We start from the raw sequence: 7086 nt of genomic DNA on the forward strand, positions 1-7086 counted from the left end.
AAACTTTTTTTTTTTTTTACTGGAGACACTAACCTTGTTAACTGTCTGGTTACAAGCTATGTACATGTTTATCTAAGCATTCACTAGTGCATTGGTGACAGAAGATACATTGAGGAAGTTGGGCAAGCGCAGGGCCGGCCTTAGGGGTGTGCGAGCAGTGCGGCCGCACAGGGCGCCATGGCAACAAGGGCGCCGTGCGGCCGACACAGCTCGTCCAGGGGGCGGCTTCTCTCCCAAGCGCACAGGTACACTTTGCAAAGGGCAGGGTCTATTCACTGTGCACTGGAAAATCGGTGCTGTCAATTCAACTCTAAGTATATGAGTTGACCAGACCATACCATACCATACTTTCCAGGATCCCATTCTGTCATTAAAGTGACATTTGCTTTCTGAATGGGAATGTATGCTTTAATCAAATATATTTGCATGCACAACTGAATAAGGTAGAGGACTAATTGATTCCCTCCATCGCCCTCCCTGCTTCACATAGTTTTAAAGAGAGAGAAATAATCTGAAGGCAAACAGCTTTTTCTGTTACCTCCCTTTAGAACACACATCATTATTGTGATACCGGAGTCATGGCTACACACTCTGTCAAAGATAAAATAGTGTACCGTATTTTAATTGAGTACAAAGTTTGAAGTTTTTTTTAAATATTTACCATAAAGGGATTTTTGGCGTGACCACATTTTTACAAGGTTGCTTCTTTTTTTTGTGGTGTTTTTGTATTAAATGTAGAGCTCTCTAAATTATACATTAGGGGCAGGATAGATTGGCTATTATAATTACCCTCTACCTAACGGCTTAAAGTGTAACACGTTACCCAAAAGTACCCTCAAACCAATCTATCCCTCTATAGATCAGGTCCCAGAATAATTTTTTTCCTATGCCTGGTTCCTGTATCAACAATCATCTGTAGTTACTCAAGACACATCATCGCCGGTAATCATCGCTAGTAATATTCTTGAAGGGGCAGCTGCTGGGAGGTCAATTCTTAATGATGTAGACATGCCCCCAATGCTACATCCCCCAGGAGCCCTTTTCCTGCACAGTGCTTGTACACACTCTTGGCAACAGCATTGTTTTTCTGAGAAATAAATCAATGTGGAGAGGTAGTAGGGGGATAGGTGGAGTTCTGTAGTCTAGCACTGCTATTTGGGATTTTAGTTCAGAAACGACATTGTGTTGCCAGGAATAAACACTATCTTGTCAAACAGGAATTTAACAGCACTCTGGATGTGTGCAGATAAAGAGATATTTTCTATATATCTTTAAAGATATAAAACATGTGCATGTATTGGAGATTTAGTGAATATTCTTTATTTTTTTATTTTGGTCTGGCTTTTACAACCTGTACATGTAATAAGCAATTATTGCTGCTCCATGTACAAATACAATTATAAATATACATAGAAACAAAGTAATTTAAAATATTAAAACACACTGATAAGGTGATTTACATCAAGCTCATCTCTTTTGCAAGTAAATGTAAATACATATATGAAAAGACTTTACATTCCTTTTAGACATTTTTTTGTAACATAAAAATGTGTATACAAAAGTAGGAAAACAAAAGAAACAGGAGTTTAAAAACTTGAAACAAAACAATTATAGTTTTCCTTTAACCACCCAATGTAAATTTTCCTGAACAAAAAGTACATTTTGGAGCTGGTTTCATCACATCATTATATTATGCAGGCAAAGTAGACGACGTTAGCAAAAGTACTGTTTGCCATATTTTTTTAATTTTTATTAGCACAGATTACACTTACATAACAAAAACTATTACATAAGTTTTGAGAAAAATGTGTCTGTTAGAATTAGTTGGTTCGTTATTTTCAGTTGTAACTAGGGATGCACCAATACTGATACTAGTATCTGTACCAATACAGAGTATTTGGGCGAGTACGAGTACTCGCCCAAATGCTACTATACCTTTCCCGATACCAGAATTTCCGGTCAGAGGAAAATCTCCTCTGACCGGCAGTGCCGTAGGGGAACATGGAGCCGGCTTCCTGGGCAATCAGGAAGCCGGGTGGCGAGTAATTATCCGGCTCCCAGCTTCTTGATTGGCCGGGAAGCCGACTTCTTGCTGATTAGCTGGGAAGCCGGCTTCCTGGCCGATCAGTATCTAGCCGGCCAAATAGCCGGCTCGATGTTGATTGGCCGGGAAGCAGGCTTTGCAGCCAATGAGCAAATGTGAACACTTAACTCTTAATACAAAAAATGCAGACAGACCAGATGCAACCTGGTTGGATCAATTATTAAGTTGAACTGATATATTAAGGCCACCAAATGAATCTTGTAGTTTGGTGATCAGTATTGGATAACATGCAATTTGCCAGGCACACAGGGCACTTGGAGGAGGATACTCCAGGGCATTATCTCCTCATAAAAGTCAGGGATTTGGGTGGTTTAATGAGGTTAACAAGAAAGGTAGACTGACCAGACCAGCTCAGGTCTGAGCATCTCCCGAAACCGACAACAATGATCTCTCTTGGAGCCTCCCTGAAGTCAAGCAAGCACTGTGTCATGATTTCTAAGGTAGGGAAGCAGGCAAGGAGCCCGACCAGGATTCACTTTGGTATCTGTAAAATATCTATTCCTAGAAATTGAAAACCCTATGTGTTGGTGAAGTCAGAATACGGAGTTGTCCTAGCAGATAAGGAGATGAAAAGGATAGCCCCACTTATTGCAGAGCCCTGAATGTACGAATTTTCTTCAACTGTGAGCAAAGCATGTTTCATATTTGCAAGATGTGCTTAGAAAGATATGGTAGTGTGCTTATAATGGAGATTTCCAGGTCTAGGCTTCCTTTTTCCCATGCTTTGTGCATCACTACGTTTTGATTGTGTAACTGTGGATATGGCACAGCATGTCTCTAGGCTAGCAACATCTGTCTGTGGCAGGCCCAGGGTTCTGCGAACCCTATCCAGCTCTATTTCTGTCACTGCAGGTTTGTCATGGTAAGTGTTCAGGATCTCCATGCCTTCACGCCACAGGTCTTGACTGGAAACTGTCTCTGGAATGGCTTATATCTTTGCAATGTTTCTCAGCTCCTATACACCATTTCGTCATGATGGAGTTAGTGCAGGCAGAATCAGCACTCTTGTCTGGTCTGAGCAGCTTCTAAAGTGTTGGGATGGCGCTGCATTGTATCTAAAAAGGTTTCCAGTTCAGGGACTCTGGATGTGGTCTGTGTTACATTAGCTGTTATAATCTCAATTTCCATTCTAAGAGATGATTTCAGGCACTCTGAATCTTTTTGTTTTAGCCAACAGTGAAATATTTATTAGCCTTAGCTCTATGCCCTCTAAAGTAGGCCCCAGCTCCCCATCTGTCTGTGAGGATCAAGGGCATTTGTTAACTGAGTGTCACTAGGGCAGTTTACTGGGAGCTCATCATCAGAGGGCGAGCTGGAATGCGAATTTAAGTTCGCATTCGCATCCCACCACGATGAATTTGTTTGGCAGGTGAAAGGGCGGTACGCAGAGCAGATCTACTGGCGCAGTCCCTCAATGGAGCTATGTTAGTAAAAGTTGTGGATTTGTGGTAGCCAACAGGACTGTATGGAATCTAACACTGACAGGCTTTTAGACCAATATTCTCTTCTTTTTCCAGGCATGGAGGGGTGACTATTGTGGGAGAAGACACAGATCTCCAGCGGTGAACAGGTGGCTAGTTTTGCAGAGCACAAGGAAAAAGTGTCTTCATTTCACCATTGATAGCCACACACACCAAAAGTTTTTTCTTTTGACATACTTTAGATTTACAGATTGGCCTCTAAAGTAGAATATAATGGTTACTATAATTACTCTGCCTAAGTACTTTATATCTGTTCAGATAACATATCAGCCACGCAGAGAGTACATTGCTTTCAGTGAGTCATTGAACTCATAGACTAAAGAAGGGTACACACAGGTAGATTTTCACACAAATATTCATTTGGAAATCATTTTATTTTTAAAAGTGCACATAGATTTTAAATAATATGTCTACCCAAGAATGATAACCCAACATCTTTGATGAACTTAAGCACCCATTGCATTCCCTGCCTTGGAGTCTCACTGCTCCTGCACGACTTATATAAGGTTTACCCTGCTGCATCTTCCTTGATCGAAAACTTCCTGCTGTGTGGGTGGAATCCCTTTTAATGGCGACAGCAGGTGGAAAGACCTGGAAATTCAAGTCTCAGCATGAGTATTGCAGAGTAATTCAGCTATCCAGCATCCTCAGAAACAGAAATATCTATTACAATGATTTTACCCTTTAGGTACAGTAAATGGTAATGAGAGAAGCAACAGAACTGAGCAGTTAATTGCCTGTGTTCCGACTGTTAAAACCACTGTACCACAGTAAGCATTTCACCAGCAATCATTTAATAGGTTGTCAAACAAAAATCAATGCACCAAGAAAGAAAAAAAAGACTTATGCAGCAGACCTGTAATGGTGATTTTATGCATCCCTGCATTGTTTTCTGTGCAGATTGGCAGTGATCATACTTTTTAGGACAGAGATTCCCCTAGAGCCAACACATAGGTGGGCAACCCTTAACATGATGAAATGTTATTTGTAGGGCATAGCTATAGCATATCATCCAACAGCAGCATTTTATATCACCCAGTAGTACATTTTAATGTCATTCAGCAGCAATATATTTTTAAATTTTTTATATTAAAGTTGAACCTTAGGCAAACAGCTAATACATAGCTGAAATACATATAGGACCCGTTCTACCTGCTACAATATTTCAGTAGTTATTTTCTGCAGCCAGTCATGAGATTTACACAGTACAGCCAGACTGGTAACCCTACATTTATCCTTGTAGCTTTACATCACTCAGCAACGTAAAAATATTATATTATGTACAATTATGAAAAATTATATTTGCCTCCTTTTTGAACTTTTCTTTCATGTGAACATTTTTCAATGCAAACTTGGCTATGCACACGCACTTTTCCGTGTTCAAATGCCACAAAGCGAGTGAAGTAAAGTGATGATAACAAGGAGGAAAGTGTTTTGGAAGGAACAAGGCATATGTCAGGAGCAGGTGTATCCTACATTACCTGAAGCACAAAATTATAAGTTAGAATATATTATTAGAACATGGATGAGCGCAAAAGGTTATATATTTCGTGTACCAAAACAAATATGATATACGGTATATTCATGTTACATAGACCACTTGTTCAACGGGAACTACATCAGAATATACCTCTCACGAAAAAGTAAGCTACACTTATGTTCTGGCGAATATAGATGTATTTTAGTGCCAATTTATATACTATAGTGAGCTTATGCTGGAAAACAGGAAGAATCAAAGATCCAGGCCCCTGCCCTCTTCCAATGTATATACAAAGGATAGCAGTTTATTATCATCTGCTCGCAGGAAGAGAAACTGAACTGTTCAAATTTTGCACACTCAGGGCTGGTGCAGACCTGAGCGATCCGGGACGCACGTCCCGGGATTGCGTGGGCGTGCACAATTGCAGACAGCGATTGCCGTGCGGCCCCATTGATTTCAATGGAGTATATCCGCGCGGTAATCGCAGAAAAATATCGTGCACACTTTTCCACAACTATGTTGTATGTGCAAAACATGTATTTTTGATGTCATTGGAGTGGTCATTTTTTATTGTTTCTGGTTTAACTGAAGAAAATGAAGCATGTGAAAAAATGCAAAAGAAGCATGAAGAAACAAGGAACATGCAATCTCCTTTTGCATTTGATCAAATTGGTCTGCAGGAGTGCAAAGCTTGACTCAAGCACCAGGAAGAAGATTGCTCAGTAAAACTGTCTTCTTACTAATATAGTAAAATCTGAAAAAAAAAATGGTTGCTGGCATGCAAATCGTAAAGCCCAACTGTACTAAAAAAATATTTTTTTCTCACCCCTCCTTCCCACCCACTTCTAACCAATCCTGATGGGCTTTTGTTTTCCCTTACCTTGTGAAGTTAGATAAACTCACCTAAGTTCCCTCTTTAGGTCCTTCACTGCCACTGTTTCTGGATGGGGGGACCACAAATTCAGCAGTGCGATCGTGCCCGAAACCACTAGTCCCCTTCATTCCCCTTAACTAATGTCAGTGCTCTTCTGGATCCTGAGAGGACCCTGGCCAAAAGACATCCAATATGAAATGTCAACTTAATGCAGGTGATGCGGACACTCAAAGAAGGACCCAAGCAGGAAGTAACCAATAGAGGCAAATACTTGATGACCGTGGCTTAAGGTAAGTGAAAAAAGGGCTTTTAGATAGGGATTTATTATTCTATCCAGCAATCAGATAATGGGATGTGAGAGGGACAGGTGGGAGGGAGGTGAAATGTATCCTGAAGTTGGGCTTTAACGTTTGGTTTGTAGTTGTAAGAATAAAATTGGTCATCATAGACTGGCAGGTGTGATCATCCCATGACCACCTCTGCCATTCAGCCCTAGTAATATTCACCTAGACACTTGTAACTCAACGGATAAGCACACTAAATTACCAAAAGTATGTGGACCGCCCCCTTTAGATTATTAAGTCCAGGTTTTTCAACTGAAGGGTGCTGCTACAATATAGACAAATACATTTTGAGAGGCTTTTTCTGCTCTAGTTGGACTGTGTTCTTGTGTACAAAGCCAGTTTGAAAAAGACAATGGTTTGATGAGCCTAGTGGGGAGGAACTCCAAGTGGCCCACACAACCTTATTGAACACTTTTAAAGAAGAACTCCAGGCAGACTAAAACTTAAAGTAGCATTAAGGTCTGGGCGTTTTTTACCTTAATGCATTCTCTGCATTAGGGTAAAAACAGCCCAGCACCTTTTTTCTACCCCAGTCCCCCCCACACTTACCTGTCAGTGGCGCTCGTCCCCACCGCCGGTTCTGAAGCGATCCTCCGTACCCCGAACTTCCGGGTTGCGGGGGAGGATACTGATGGCAGAGGCCATCAAAGAGCGAAGGGGCGTGGCCTGCCACAGGGCTGTGTGTGTCTATGGTCGCACACAGCCGCTGCGGGCAAGGGTGCCTCCATTAGAACGATTTTAGCACCCATGCAGGGGGAAGTGCATGGCAGGGACACACTAGAAAACGAGCAAAGAAGTACTTT

The sequence above is a fragment of the Nanorana parkeri genome, unplaced genomic scaffold (genome assembly GCF_000935625.1).
Source record: "Nanorana parkeri isolate BGI_ZX_2015 unplaced genomic scaffold, ASM93562v1 scaffold76, whole genome shotgun sequence".
In the NCBI taxonomy this organism is placed as follows: domain Eukaryota; kingdom Metazoa; phylum Chordata; class Amphibia; order Anura; family Dicroglossidae; genus Nanorana; species Nanorana parkeri.